General features: G+C 39.2%; 1 protein-coding gene across 2 annotated transcripts in view; it reads right to left on the bottom strand.

The window, feature by feature from the left end:
* LIFR (LIF receptor subunit alpha) overlaps positions 1–16,817 on the bottom strand; it is a 71,604-nt gene that overhangs the window by 52,642 nt on the left and 2,145 nt on the right. Inside the window, exon 2 of one of the 2 annotated variants that reach the window (XM_037002331.2) lies at positions 2,482–2,574. The exons of the other annotated variant lie outside the window; for it this stretch is intronic. The gene's annotated coding sequence lies outside the window, so the exon portion shown is untranslated. The remainder of the gene's footprint in view (positions 1–2,481; positions 2,575–16,817) is intronic. 2 annotated transcript variants of the gene reach the window in all.

The raw sequence follows: 16,817 nt of genomic DNA, 5'->3' as shown, positions 1-16,817 counted from the left end.
TAAGCCATATAATAATATACTTGAAATAGATCTGACTTCTCTGCCAAGGAAAACTCTGAAATGGACTTATTTGAGGCCAAAACAATCCATGAACAGATTCTATTCCAATGTACTTCCCGAGGGGAAAAAGGACACATGAAACTTGTCTCTGTTCCCTTCTGAGAGAAACACTGTCTAATGTTTTTTTCAACAATGCCTTATTCCTTAGAGGAGAACAAGTTTTTAGAGAACCACAGGAGCTGGTTTTCAAAATTAGGTCGCCGTCTCCTGATGCAGTCCGGAATGCAAATGCCAATGCCAGAGGGGCAAATGGGTTACAGGTGCTGCGCTGGCTGTGCAACCCTGAGCTCAGCTGCCCAGTCTGAAGGCAGCAGCAGTGGTGCTCATCTTGCCAGGCTTTCTGATTAATCAAGCCCGGGTAGAAATCTGTATATATGGAATACTTAAATTTGTAAATGTAAGCAACTAATTCAAAGTTTTTAAACAAATATTCTAAAGGACAAAGTATACCTTCAGACCTCATCCTATCTGATGACCACCAGTTTGTATCCTATGCAATATAATTATGTTAAGGGTTAAAAAAAAGTCAATAAGCCCTCTGCTTGAGAAAATTGGTCATGCAGAATCAATTTATAAAACTTGAATAGAAAGAAAAAAATCCAATGGAGCCTGCATTTGCACTCAGGCGCTTTCTCCTCAGCTGCGAGATCTGGCTCCAGGCTATGGAAGTTCTGGACCTTAAAGCTCAGGATAATTACAAAAGAGATTTGAGAAGAGAAAGTAAAGCTAAAGGCAGAGGAATGTAAATTGCAATCCTGATGTATTTACTTTTTTTCCTTTTTTTGAAGGTGGGGATGGAAGGGAAGCCTTTTCCCCCTTCTTTTCCAGGTGGGAAGGGAGGGGGAAAGGTGACAGGACATTGGTGCATACTGCCGCAGGACTCTACCAAGAGTGGCGCTGAGGCCACCCAGCTCCCAGAAGGGACTTTAGAAGACACCTGCTCCATGAAGGAGAGGTGAATAAGGTCACCCACAGCCTCTTTCAAATCTTGAGAATCTCCTTTTTGTCATCACAATGAAACAACTCCCTTGTCATTAATTCACAAAAAGAATTGAACACTGGAGGGAGAAAAGCACAAGAAGGCAAAATAAATGTATGTCACCATACAAATTAATGTATATTAATTCAATTCAAATTATGCAAAATAAATGTATATTATTAGGCAAAATAAATTCAGGTCACTGAATCCACAGAAGAGGAGATGACCCAACATTTGCTCCAAGCAAAGGAAAGCAGATGGAAAGTAACAGTCCCAGACTGCTGTGATTCATATTCTTACCATCTCTCTCTTTGTTTTCTATCAGGCAACATAAAAATTTTGTTTAAAAACTTTGACCAGCAACTATTTTCCTAATTCCATTCCCCACCTCCTGCTCACTCCCACACAAGATCTGAAGTTCGTCAAGAATTACCCTTTGAAGAAGGCTTTTCAGGAACATAAACTCTTCAGTTAGGTAGACTCCACTGTATTATTAAAGTGAAATGCAGGGATTAAAGTTAAGTGAGAGACATAGTTAAGAAAAACATAAGCCTAGCTGGTTTGTGATGTTCCGTTTGGGAATATAGGTTGATACTTGACGGTGTAGGGAGACAGTGAAGGTTTTAAGGAAGAGGGAAGCTTGAAAGAAGTGGTGTTTTAGAGAGATTAATAAGACACAATTGAATAACAAAGACATGCACAGAATTTTATAGATACATTCAACTACAAAAATATAGTTCTTAAAGAACCCACCACATACCCAGCAAAATGAATTTAAAAAGTTATAACAAGCTACATATGGGGAATACCTGTATAAAAGAAGATCTTAAAAGTTCTAGGAAAGGGAAAGCCACCCAAGGGCTCATGAATGAGAGCAGCATGGGAACAGCTCACTGAGCCAGGTTTCGGTGCCTCGCTGTTGAGCCCAGCAAGCCCTCCAATGCCATAAAGGGACAGTGACAGCGCTATCTCCAGAGCAGCCCATGGGTGTACAGGAGACCCTGGGTATGTGGTCAACAGATATTCTAGGGGAGGGGGATGGATGGAGACATCAGACTTCTTAGCACTGAAAGCTAAAGAGAACATCTTCCAAATTCCAGGCAAAATTTATTTTCACACTTTAATTCTATACTCAGCCAAACTGCCAATTGAGTTGGAGGATAAAACACATTTTATAAAGATATGTCAGCACTCAAAATATATATACCTACCATACACCCATTCTCCAGAGGCTACAAGAGAACATGATTCACAAAAAAAAAAAGGGTAGAAAACAAAAAATGAGAAAAATGAAACTGGAGTTTCAACTCAGGAAAGAAACCCTGTGCCCTCTTCTCTGAACGATACTGTGCTCCCATCTGCTAGACCCCTTTATGACTGTATATTTGCACACATTTTTCCTTCTGCCTGGAATTCCCCTTGTACTCCTTTCTGCCACCCACCTCTATTCATTGAGGAAACTTCTGGTAGGAGGTAGGAAGAGCTCCTCATCACCTTTGCTCTGCCTTCCAGGAGTCTCAGAAGTTTGGCTGCTCCTGTTGCAATGACACTTTAATTATACCTCTATTACAGGGTTGCACAAATTATGACCCATGAGCCAAATTTATCCATCTGTGTTTTGCTTTTGTAAATAAAGCTTTAGTAGGACACAGCTATGACCATTTGTTTGTGTACTGCTCATGGCTGCTTTCACATTACAGCGCTAGGACTGAGCAGCTTCCACAGACTATATGGCCTTCAAAGCCTAAAATATTTACTACCTGGCCCCTTATAGAAAGTTTGCTGACTGCTGTTCAACTGCATTGCTTCCCAATTCCTCCAACAGACTGCAGGCTCTGTGAGAGAAATGCTGTCCCTTGGTTCACTGTAAACTCCCAGTGTCCAAGCACAATGCCTGGCACTGAGTACTCAAAACACTAAGCCGGCTAATGGATGAATGAATATAAAGACATAAGTGAGTATGTGACTACACAGTATACTTTAGTTTTAGGCCTCATATTAACCCAAATACTGCCAACACCAGGAACAAAAGTTAGAGCTGCAGTTCCCAAACCATGTGCTGAGGTGTCCCAAGGCACAAACAAATATTGCAGCCTATTTTAATATTTCAGAGGAAACAAAGTCATACCTGTCAAGCACTGCCAGAACCTTTAGTACAAGGTAGTTCAGTTTAGACACTAGGTTACATTCAAGGATGTCATATCTCTGTGAAGTGAGAGGGAAGGCTGTTGGTTGCTGTGATAAAATATAAATACCATCCGAAAATCAATGTAGAAATGGAAATGAGGGTGGGTCTGTTTTCAAGGTTTGAGAAACTATGTAGTACCCAACAGGTTCACACATGTAGCTTTCAAGAATGAAATTAAAATAATACTTTTTCCATTAAGTTGATATGCATTATTTTTTCTAATTGCTATTAAAGTGTCAGGTTACAAATATTTACTAGCTTGTTTGGACCTAACTACTTCATAAAAAGAACTGTCAGGCATTTCTTTTGACCTGGGGGCACCATAAAAACATTAATGAAACAGTAAGGGCACTATGAACCAAGTAAGTTTGGGAATCTAAGTTAAAGGACAGCTCACTGCTTAGGGATTCCACTATAATACTTAACTATGCATTCTGCATGCAGGAAAATAATATTGAAATTTAACTTTTGCCATGTTATAAGAATATATGTTTGTGGATTCTGTAAAATATTGTTTCCCAAAAGATTTTCAGTTTTTTCTTGGTCTGTGATTCAACAGAATATACTTGTTAATTTTTAAATTGTTATGCATTTCCTGGGAATTTCTTATATACTGTCATCTGACTTTTTGTTTTCAGGATCCTTACATTCCTCTGTGTTGGTTTGGTAATCTTCATTCCAGTGAGGACCTCCCTGTTAATTCAAGAGCCTGTTTATTATCAACTTCAACATGTCAAAACAAATGTGAGTACATCACTCTGGTGCTTAAAATCCTTCTAAGGCTCCCCACCACTCCAGCAATGAAGTTTCTGTTCAGCCTAGTGGACAGAGCCCTTCAAGTGGCCACCAAGCATCCCATTCCACTCCACATTGCAGCTCCCCCCACACTCTGCACCCCCACTGGTCTCAGGGCCCCCCCTCAAACTACTGCCTCTGTGGAATGTGCCTTAATGCTCTCCACACCTCCAACTCCCCTCCCCCACCACCACCATCCTTCAGGATCCACTGGAGGTGCCACCACACTGAAGAGTGGTGTCTACACACTCACTTCACACCTCAGCGAGGCTGAAGAGTGACTGGCATACAACAGCCTTAAACCAATGTTCATCATATCTGCCAGACAAGTAACTTGCTCCTTCCTTCGACCGCAAGGATGAAACCTTGTGATTGTTGCTGTAAAGCAACAATCTGAAGAACATTCCTTCTTGTTCAAGAACAGCTCTATTGCCCAGTAAGTGCTTCCTAACAATCTCAGAAAGATCCAGGATTATCTCTTTTTTTAAAAATTTTAATCTCTTCCAATTGTTTGGCCATAAATGGCATTTCCTTAATTATACAGTCAAAATACCTTTTCATATGTTTATTGGTAATTTGCAATGCTTTATTTATAATTTGCTATTCTGTCTTTTGCCTGTTTTTCTAGTTAGGCATTAATTTTTACCTCCCTGTTGATGAGAAATAAATGTCATAATATGCATTTTAACTCTCTCACGGAACATTGCAAATATAGCTCCTAGCTTGCGTTCTTACTTTTCAGCGAGGTTTTTTTATTTGACTTCATTAAGTCAGATTTCTCAAGTTTGTCTTCTACAGTTTCTGACCATCAATTTCTTTCTCATGCCAAGATTATATAAATTGTCATCTGTATGGTCCTCAAGTACATACAAGGCTTTTAGCAGCTTAAGCTTAAATTCATATGAAATTAATTTTGGTGTACAGTATGAGTCAGGGACCTGCTTTCCCCTCCCCATCACAGGTTTCCACTTATCCCAATACCATTAATTAAATAATCCACTCCTTCCCCACTGACTAGATATGCTATGAAGACGACAGTACTTACTGACCTCGGCAGGACTCCCTCAGCCTACTGCTCTTCCACTCCACACTCCCTCACTCAACAGTGTCCTCTGTTCGTGTGGCTGGATCATCACTCATAACTAATGACTTCCAAATCTGCATTTCCTGGATGAATGACCATCTTCCCAGTTACAGATTAATGATCTGCCGGACAATTTCTTGCTTATCTACACAATTCCACTCAAGTCAGGCCCTTCAGGAATGACAAAATATACTGAAAAAACTCCACAGTAAAATTAAACTCACTTTCCCTCCCGGATCTGCCACCTTGCGTCCATCCCCCTTCGGGGCACTAGTCTCTTCTGGGTCATCCAAGCAGGGGTCACCGGTGACTCTTCTTTCTTCTCACCCCTTCCACCTACTCACCAGTTTTACCTACAAAACATGCCTTGACTCCTTCCCCTCTCCTCACCCTTACTTCCATTTCCAGCGCCCTGGAAAGCTCTCATCAGCATCTCCAGCAGAGGTAACTTAACTCATTACTCAGTTCAACCGATGGCCTCAGCAAGGCCTCCTTCCGCAGTGACTTGCTTGGCTCTGAAGAGCAGTGCCACTCTCACCACTCCTTCAAGCTCCAGGCCAAACTCAAGAGGCAGTCACCCATCAACTGCTCAGACTACAGCCCCAAACTCAGACTCAGACCCCCACCCCACACCTGCCTCCCTCCTCCACTCCCTTTTCCTGGGCCAGCTCTGCCTCCTGGCTCTCCTGCAGACCATCTTGTCCAGCCAGATACTGGAGCTCTCTTGATGCTCCTGCTGCAGTTTGTTTAATTTCCACCTTGGGCATTTGCCATATCACACCAGGTATTACGAAGACTATTCTTTCCCTTCCTCCCAGCCTCTCTTCCCATTAATTATAGGAACCTTAAGAGCATAGATTTATCTTAATAACACTTCCATATCTAAGAGGACTTCATACACAAGTATCACTTAGAGAATTAAATTCACTCAAGCGGCATCTCTACTTAAGACAAAGTATTTTGATGACACCCAATTGCTTCTTTACATTCTGAAGAGAAAATTGAATGGTATGCTTTTGAATGTACCTGTTTGCTTTGGAAAAATTTATGAAAGAATGAGTATATTGTCTCAAATTGCTGGAGGCTTTTTTAAAATGCATGGACTAAAACTATCTTTAAAGCTCTTCTAAATTCTGAGAGGGAAAAAATATTAAATACATAATAGTTTTGTGTAGCTAAAATACTGGTTTAGGTAAGTCTACCATGATAACATAGAATTCATAAAAATTATTTTTCAGATATCATTCAGATATACATGTTTATATATTATTTGTTATGGGCAGGCACTATTTTAAGTTCTTTAAATGCAGTATCGGATTGAATCCTCATAAAAACCTGATGAGGTCATATTATTATTCTCCCCTTTTTTATAACAAGGCAAATGAGGTTTCAGACACTTGCCAAATGTCACACAGCTGGTTAGGGGCAGACCTTGAATTTGAATCCAGGCCTGACTACAAATCTCACCTATGAAACATTACATTAAACTGGAAAACATGGAGTGAAAAACTCACTGAACCAGAGCTAGGAGTCCTGGGTTCTAGTCCCTGTTCTGCCATTGACTTAGGTGGCAGGTTTGTGACCGCAGACAAATCCCCTAACATCTCTCAAATTACACAACTAAGACCCAGGGCTTATATTCCCTAGTATAAGAAATTTACAGTTATTTTATTCTTAGGACACCCTGCTCACCACCCCCATGAACTAGGAGATCTAAAATTCAATCAGGAATGCTGCTCTCCCCGACTTTGCCCAGAAGAATCCTGTTCCTGCAGGAAATACCACCTGCTTTACCACGCACTTCCACTCATCACATCATGACAGAGGTTAGACAGGCTATGTACAGGGAACAAAACAGCAAACAGCCATTGCCTTAGTGTTCTCCTTGTAACTTGTACACTTGCAACGTTAGCTCTTAACTCAGCAGATGCAAGCTCAAACATATTGTCATGGTTCAAAAGGACAAAGAGAGTTAGACCGAAAAATGAGGCAGACAAATCCAGTTAGAGATAGAATTTTAAGTATAGTAAGGCAATTACTTACAAAGGCACATCTTAGGCGGCAGCATGCCACAGTGCTCCTGACACCCTCCCCTCTCACCTCCATCGTATATACAGCTCTCTGTTGGGGGGGCTATGTGCCAGTAGTCTCCTGGGCTGGTTATTCTCAAACTATAGCTTGACGCCTATGTGTCTATCAATACATTCCATCAGGATCACTGAACAGGGGATACGAACACTGGGTGGGACATGTACTTAATGCATGAGCTAAAACAATGTATAGGGAGAGGAAAGCTGTTTTGGGTCATTTAGCAGTTAAGATGGCAGTTTTTACAAGATGGAGCCAACTTTGGCTCAACACATACTCAGGGCCAGCCAGGAGTGAGCGAAGGTGGCCACCTGAACCATTAAGGAGCAGAGGGCTCGGTGGAAGCCTGTAGCTAACACCTTACTCTATGTTACCACCATCAAGGAACATGGCCCAGTGGAGGCACAGACCTTCAAGGTTTTCAAAGAGGACCAGAAATGCAGGGTTTTTAGTTTGTATCTAATCTGAAATTTCCTTATTTTTACATGCTGGCAACTAAAGAACACTATGTGGGTCAAAGAATTGTATTTGCAAACCAAATACATTAAACAGTTTTGTCTTGCTGTTGAAGTAACCTTAAAACATAAACTGAAGATTTATAGGTCAGTGCACAGATACAGACAAAAATGTGCATGAATGTTTTCTTAACTGCCTCCGGGGTGGGAATTTGAAAGCTTTTGTCTCCAAAAGAATTCAAATGGTCTTACTTTTCCTTTATGATATTATTTAATCCCCGATTTCAAAATCCTAAGCATCATTTTAAAATATAATGTTTCTCAAAAAAATAAAAATGAAAATAAAATCCTTAGCTTCTGACAATGGATTACAATGTCTTCTAAGTTTGTGGAAACACAGTACATTACTTTACATTTACTTGAGTCTGTGGAATAGAGAATGAAAAATAAAACAGAACCTGAAATTTGGCAAAACTATTTCAGAAAGGCATATTCTGTCAAGAAAGCAGATTCTACAGATCAGAGCCATGTGAGCCTGATGTTGATCCTGGGCAAGATCACAGAATATATCAGGAAAGGGACCCCAGACCATCGACCTCAGCCCCACTCTACCCCACTTACTTGTTGAGGTCACTGAACTGGGAAGCAAGCGTCAGAAATTGACACTAGGTGTTTCTTGGTTTGAACAAGACCTTTCCACTCTAAAAGACGTTTATGAGCAAGAGGAAGAGATAAGGTTGTACCTAAGAGTGAAGGGGTTCTTTCACCACATGGTCAACTTTACTCAAAGGGTGTTAATTAATGGGTGATTTCAACCTGGACAAAGATTATGGACACATGTGAGAGAGCTCTGCTTTCTGGACATTTTCACTGGTGGATTGGATAAAGATACAGGAATTGCACTCATCAAGTCTGTGGATGAAAATAATGGGCAAAATAGTCAATATACTGGATGTAACAATAAATATTCTAATAAATTAATCCAAAAAGATACATTAAGTATTGATAATTTCAGGGTCCAAAACAAATGATGATTATAACAATAACATGCAGAAGATGAATAAATTCAGGTTTGACAGATAAGACTTAGCAGCAGCATACAAGAAAAACACAAAAGACTGGTTAGTAAAATGGGTCAATAATGTAATTGGCAAAATAGTAAGAGGAACAACTCTTTTGTTTCCTCATTTTACCACAATGTCTAAAATCCTGTCCTCCAGTGGTATTAACATTGGAGGATTCATTTTTATTCTGACGAATACAGTAAGTATATAATCCAACATTAATGTTATTAATATGGAACATAAGCTATTATTGTTGTCTTTATTACTGCCCAAATTATTGTAAATTCTGGCTTCTAAGTAAATCTTCCTCTTAAGTATTCTTATACCAAATCTCCATAGGTGCAACCCACTATTTTTCCCCAAACTCTACAAAGGCACAATTGAGAAATAAAATTGTGTATATTTAAAGTGCACAAGGTGATGATATGATATGATACACTGAAATAATTACCACAATCAAGTTAATTAACATATCTATCACCTCATATGGTTACCTTTTTTTTGTGTGTAGGGAAGAGGCATAAGGTCTACTTTATTGGCAAATTTCAAGCATACAACAGTGTTATTAACTACAGTACCCATGCTGTACATTAGATCCCCAGAACGTATTCATCTTAGAACTTAAAGTTTGTACCCTTTGACCAGCATCTTTAGCTCAAGCCGATACTTCACGCCTGACTTTACCTGCTCCCTATTTTATAATACCACCCATATTTAGGGATGGACCCCTTAAATATTCAGCAAATTGAGGATAAGACATCAATAGATATATGTTTGAGAGCTTAAACACACTGAATGCTTTTTCACTATTTGTTTAATCAGAAGCTTTTTAAAAAGGGCATAGTAGATAGAGCTCATAGTCATTACCACTGCCTTGAGAATATTAGGAAAATAAAGACAAACTTCTGGGGCTGGACCTGGCTAGGGCCTCTTCCCCTCAGCCTACACTACTGCAGTGTTCCTCACTGGCCACTGGATTCCCAAGCCCTCCCACAGCGCAACCTGGAGTGACCCTTCTGAAATGTCGGCGTCCTAAGCCTGAAATTTTCCATGGTTCTCCAAGGCCTATGGAAAAGGTGCCAGCGTCAGCATGTCATGAGGCTGTCCGCTGTTTCATACCACCTCGTTTCCCTGTCCTGCCTCTGTCCCACACGGACTCTGGACTTGAGTCCCACCAAAGACGCCTGGCTCTGCCATCTCTGGGTTACTGTGCCCACTGAGCCCTCCACCCCAAAGTGTTTACCATTCTGTTGTTCCTTGTCCATTTAAAAAACACGAACTCATCCTTTAAAAGTCAGCTCATACGGCTCCAGATCCAACCTTCTCCACTGGCTTTCCTTATTATTCCCCCAAAGTGGGGCAAATTTCAGCTGCCATTTACCATGTTTATCACTGTTGTCTGTCTAGTAGTAGAATTAAGAAGAAAGTGAAATATTCCTTACTGTCTCCCTCAAAAGCACAGACAGAAAAGACAGATCAGACCCTCTCAGCAATGGCTGTGACCTCCACTGTCCCTTTAAGCACTGGGGTATTTGATCTCAGCAATCCAGCCCATGGAATGTGTGAGCATGGCAATCACAGCTTTGACTATTTGTAACTGAACTGAAATATTCCAAATCAGAGTCATCTGTAATTTTATTGAAGCTGGCATTTGAGAAGGGTGAGTTAGCAAAATTCTATGTCTAGCCAATGGCCTGATGTCTGCATGTCAACACAGCTTAGTTGCTCTCCCTTTACCCTTACATACTCGGTACATCACATTAAGAGGGATAGTGTTTCTTCATGAAGTGACCTCTTCCCTGCTCCCCAGACAAAAAAAGAAAGCTAATTGCTGGTTCCGGTAGGGACAGGGGGAGTAAGTGGGCCACAGAGCAGTAGTGTAGATAGAAAAAATGTGAAAAATGTGAAACAAAGAATAAAATGTTAACTTTGCTGGTGGCTTCAATCTGTGACATGACTTAACCTTCCGTGCATTTTACATGTACACAAGGAAAATCATCTTCTTTTATCAGGGCTGCATGAGGGAAATAAAACACAAGATCAGTATTTGTCATGAGGGTTCTGAGACACCTTTCATGGCTACTGAGAATCTACTTTATATCAAAAATATACACAACTACTGACAACTAAAGAAAAAGGTCCTGACATCAGAAACAAATTATAAGATTAATGTAGTTTTATATAGTATCAAATAGAAACATTATTTTAAACTATATGCTTTATTGCCCTTGTCCGCTGTAAGATCATGTGCTGGAATTTCTCAAATGGTATATCCATAAATTCCATTTGTCCTACATTTATTAGTAGGAACCCATCTAAAGTAATCTCAAAAAGGCATGTCCTTCATAGAAGATATATAGTAGCAATTATAAGACTATTAGCCTAGTATATTCTCACACATGTATAAATCATCAGGGAATGTCAAGAGGAAACAACCTGGTTTGTACCTCCCTTATTTGTGGAATAAGCAGGAGGCAATGTCTGTGTTCAGGGAAAAGTAACATCACAACAAAGTTTCTTTCAAAATTGCAGGAGAGGAAATGAAGCCTACTTGACTGCCCACTACAGTAACACCATTTATTGAGCATGTATGCCTCCTGGCCGTGACCTGTACTGGTCATTTCCCATGTCATTCAAGAGTCTGTCCTGGGCACTGCCGTGTATCTGATGCCTAGGCACTGCCTGGCAGAAGGCCCTTAATAGTTACTAAATGAATGAATCACATTTCATTCTAACTCTATAAAAGGAAAGATTGGACCCTGACCCTTCAGGAACTTTTCATACAGGACCAGTGAAGACAATAGAAGAAAAAATTGCCTTCATTTCAAAATAAAATTTCTTGGCAATGGAAAGCGTTTCAGTTTTAAAGCAAATAAAAACTCAACAGAATAGTTTCCGGTGACCAAAAGCAATGAAATATTTTGTTAGATTGTCCTGACATGCGTTTCACAATAGTTTGATGTAAGTTACAAAGAAAAATTATTCTGCTTAGGAATGTTATCTAAATAGGAATATAATATTGGCCTCAATCATCAAATCAGATCGGTGAGGTCAAGGCAACATTTGTCAAACACTACCTGCAACTACCTGCAAGGCCCCGTGAGCCGGTTATTATTATTCTGTTTCATACAAGGAAACAGACACCGAACCTGCCCAAGTTGACATACCAGTAAATGGGAAATGGGATCTGATTTCATTCCCCTTACTATCTAATGTGCTTTTTATGTTGGAAATCAGGAAAATGAAAAGAATAATAGTCGCCTATAATTTTAATACACATAACCACACCTAACATTTGGTATATACTCTTCCTGACATTTTCCAACATAACAGGTAGAAAATTGTACACACACACACACTGTCTCAACCACACACACATTCACACTCTAAAAACAAACAACTTAAATAAACATACTGTTTTGCAATCTGCTTTTCAGTTCACAAATTTTAAATATATTTTAAATACTCGCCTCACTGCCAATGAAGAAATCAATGCATATACCACAACAATTTATGTAATCAATCTCCTTAATAATGAGCATTTATTTAAGTTGTTCCTAGTTTATAACTTTTAAAAAGCTACAAAAATTATGTTTGCAAATTAGAGGAGCTTTTTTGTATGTAATTTTTGTGGAGATCACCAGAATCTGGATATGAGTTTTTCCCAAACTTCAGAGAGCACCCCCACTCCCAATTTTGAGATACCCCACCACTAAGTGGATTTCCCACCAAGTTAAGAAGCACTGTCGGGGGAGAAAGCTACTGACAGGAATATGATGTCCACATGCACTGCGTAGGTGAGAAATTTAGACTGGTCTCTGTACACTTATTATTGTTTTTCCCTTAGTTTAAATTCCTAGTGGTGGAAATGCCTGACTAAGGGACATGGCACATTTTTGAGGCTTTTGATGAGTAATACAAAATTGCCCTCCTGGAAAGTTGTAACAATTTAAATATTCACCAGAGCATTTCAAAGTGACAATTCTCAAAACCCTCCAGTCGGCTAGACCTGTTTTAAACAATCAAATCCCTATGTGACTCTATGTTTTATAAATCGTGAAACTATTAATAAAACATACCTGGAAACAATTCAGACAACAAATGTTAGATTTTTAAGAACATATGCTTTCAAATACAAAATATACAACTTTAATGATATCAGATACTAGCAGACTTAACAGAATGACTTAGAAAATCTAGTGAAACTGGGCTCAGAAAGGTGCTAAGCTAGTAAGCAAAACACTGCACCTTCACTTGCCTAATATCAGGGTTAATACTTTGTACTTTAATAGCAACATGTTCTATTTTTTAACAAGAAACTCATGAAATTGTATACTCTTTCCAATTTTATAAATACTATCTTATAGCTAAGGGGGTAGTCTGAAATTCTCAAAATCCTTTCAGATATTGATTTATTGAACAAATCTCTGAATGCCTTCTATGGGCTAAGCACTGTTCTATGTTGAGGATACAGTGGTGAACCCCACAAAGTTCCTAACTTTGAGGAGCTGCTGTTCTAGAGGGGATCTCAAAACACTGGGAAATACCAGCAAATCATCATCACAAGGCCAGTGTTCAACTACTGGATTCTTGGGCACCATATTATAACATCTCTGGAGCTTGGTTTCTTTACCAGTAAATTTAGGAAGTTGATCACATGATCTGAGATCTTTTCTGGCTCTGACATTCTATACTTCTTTGTTTTGTTTAAGTTCCTATTACTCATAAAGAGCTTTGCATTTTAAGCTCTATATAGCTCTTCCATGAAATCGGAACCAGACTTTCAAAAAAAATTCTTTTTTCATCTATAGTAAAACTTTAGTGATCCAGATATCTTCAAGAAATAAATATAGGATAAGGATCCACTCAGATGAACATTTATGCTCCCAACTTCAGCTGTTTCTTTGAAGAAGTTTCTGAAATGTTCATGCCTCTTTTGATGCCTCTTTTGCTTCTGCACTGCACTATAAATACTAAGGCATGAAATGTGAAACAGGACCTCATTGGTATGGCAGTAGGTCTCCAAGCCTGAGGATCAGAATGGCTGGCATCCTCAGGGGGCTGCAGCACTGAAGTCCTGGTGGTGGATTCCCACTTCTCTCCAGCCTACCCCCAAATCAACAGACACACATCCTGTCTACAGAACATCTACAACTCACTGTCCCATTAGAAATGGGAAGCACTACTTCTGCCACCACTTGTTTTTTAACATCAGATGTTCCTGCCACTACTCTTTCAATCTTCTGGTCCAGTGTCTCCCTGGAAAAGCCTGCTTCTGACAGCAGTTAGAGGAAGACACAGCAAGGGCCTCAGCATCCCAAGCCCCACTTCTAGGGAAGAGCCCCACCAACACTTTCAGGAAGTAATATCGCCTCCTTGTGGTATTTCAGGATACTGCACTTAATAATACATACAATGTTCTCAACTACAGGTACGTATAATGATTTCAAACTTTTCTCTGTATATGCCCTATAAACCAGAAAAATAGTTAAGAAAGGGCCAAGATTTTCTCATTTCTGTGAAAAAGTACATGAAATATTCACCCACCAGAAGTTTTCCCTCAACTTCCAACATAAAACCATAAAATACTATCTGATAAAGACAACCTCTGCTCACATGAGCAACATGAGAAGCAGTGACAGGTAAGAAGGTTTGTGCTGTAACTTTAGATAACGTAAAATAAACTTGAAATTCCTGCATCGTTACCGTTCACAAAGGAAATGTAAAGGAAGTAGTAAAAATAGTTTAACTGAGCCTCTAAATTTACAACCAGTTACAAATGAAACAGATGCTTCCATGTTTCTGCTATTGGCCTGAAGAGCTTTCACTGCAGTGACAAAGAACAAAGGTGACTTTACTTATTAAGACTTAGGAGTCACAGAATCCATCTTTTACATAGTGTTTCACAGAGTTTATGAGAGAAAAGTTGGAAAATAAAATTATCTTACATGGAAACAATGTATTGGGTATCATTCAATTAGAATAAGAAATTAAAAAAATAATACCCCTCATTCTGCAAGATCATAAAATTCCTGATGTCAAATAGGAGTCCAAAAGTCAGAGTCAAGGTAAAGACAACAGATTCTAATTAAACATCTAAAACAATTGCTTGGCACAAAACTCATTTCCCAAGCTTTCCATTAATATAAAGGAACATATATTTAGAATGACAAACAGATTAGAGGTTGGGGAGAGGAAATATCATAGTTCCTCATATTCCCTAAAATAGAACATGCACACATTCTTCCTGTGAGAATAAAAGTACCTGCATAAAGTACATACAATTTTTTTACTCATTAGTAGATCATTTGCCCAATGGAATTAAAATATTCTGTATACAACAAAATGCATCTCTGAAATTTTTACTGTTAAGTAACTGGATTCCACTGAATTCAAAGATGAACTTCTAAATTGTCCAGAAATTACTACAATGTCCTGGAAATTTTGGTATTTTTTTTTATGCCTTCATACTTTAATTTCATGGAATAACAATCAAATGCAACTAACTTAAATCAATAATTTGAGAGGATGTGTACAATATATTGGGTAATGTCGAGGGTCAGAGCCAAGATAGAAAGCTCAGATAAAAGATTCCTGAATCTAAGTATTTTAACCAACATCAGGCAAGATTATTTTTAAAATTCTCTGCTTATCTGCTAGTTTAACAAATATTCACAGAGCATTCTGACAGAGGCTGTTCCTGGTGCTGGGGAAGCAGTGAGGAACAGCAGATCTGTGCCTGCCCTCCTGGAGCTTCCAGCAGGTGGAGGAACTCTACTACCCCAGGTCTCTGTTCCTCTTGCATACATTTTCTTTGACAAATGCTAACATAGAGGGCACCAATCCCAGCCCCTGTACTCCCTGGCTACCACTCCCCACCTTCCCCTTTGGCATAAACTCCACACAGGCAGTTTCTGTTCCTCTGGCAGCCGTGCTCAACACTGCTTCAGGGCCTTTGCACTTGCTGCTCCCTGTGCTTGTCACTCTTCCTCCTGACCTCCAAAAACACAGGCTTCTTCTGGTCATTAAACTGCAGTCAAATCTCTCTCCACCTCAGAGAGGCATCTAGGGTCCCTTAATCTAAAACCACAGCTCCACCCTGTCCCTCTTTACCAGAGCAACCTGACCTTACTACTTTCCCAGGACTTACCACTATCTGATATTATCTCCTTTATTGCTTCTCTGCTTTCTGTCCATCTCCCCTCACATCTTAACGATCTGAACTCATTATTGTGGGGTCTGTCTGTCCTGTGCACTGCTATATTCTTAGTCCCTAGAAAGTTGCCTGGAATATAACTGATGCTCAATAAATACTTACTAAAGAAGAGCAAATATAGGCACTTACTAGCAGTTTTGTACCACAATGACAAGTACTGTGAAAGCAAACACCTTACTGCTAAAAGATTTAACAGTTAAAAAAAAAATCACTATAGCTTACACTAAAGCACTCTAAAAAATAAGCCCAGTGGAAACAGAAAACTCAACATTGGCTAATACTCAAATTTTATAATGTATTGGACTCAATTTTGAGCATTAGCATTACTTCTACAACTTATTCTGTTTTAAAAGCACTCTAGAAGAGACCTCAATTTTTAATTTAAAAGAAAAAAGCCAAGTATTTTCTAAAAGCATACTTCCTCTTGAGTTATTAACAACCTTCTCCCAAACTGTACAGCTTGTAATCACATTACAGCAACATTAAAATAAGACATGCTGGTGATAATCTACAGTAGGTAGGGATTTTAGTGGCTGATGACAAACGAGTTTTATGAAACACAAACTGTCTTCCTCTTCAATTTAATCAAAGGTGTGAGCCTTTTCTCTATGTGCAAAAAATATTTAAACTCGAGAATTTTTCTTACAGGTTATTCTTAAAAGTTTGTATCTATTCTTTTATTGCTTTTGTTGAAACAAGGAGCTAAAGTGTTAATCAAGAAAAATGACTTTAGTCATGGGCCACCATGGTTCAGGCTTCATCACAAACACACAGAAGATTTTTATGGATGGCTGTGAAGTTGTGTGGAAGCAAAAAGTGTACATTGGAGAGAAAGGACATGTATTTCCTGGAATGTGATGCAAAAAATAAGTTACTACTGCCTCTGGG

Source organism: Manis javanica, chromosome 1 (assembly GCF_040802235.1).
Source record: "Manis javanica isolate MJ-LG chromosome 1, MJ_LKY, whole genome shotgun sequence".
In the NCBI taxonomy this organism is placed as follows: domain Eukaryota; kingdom Metazoa; phylum Chordata; class Mammalia; order Pholidota; family Manidae; genus Manis; species Manis javanica.
The sequence above is the reverse complement of the archived record's forward strand: the minus strand, read 5'-3'. Positions and strand labels throughout refer to the sequence as shown.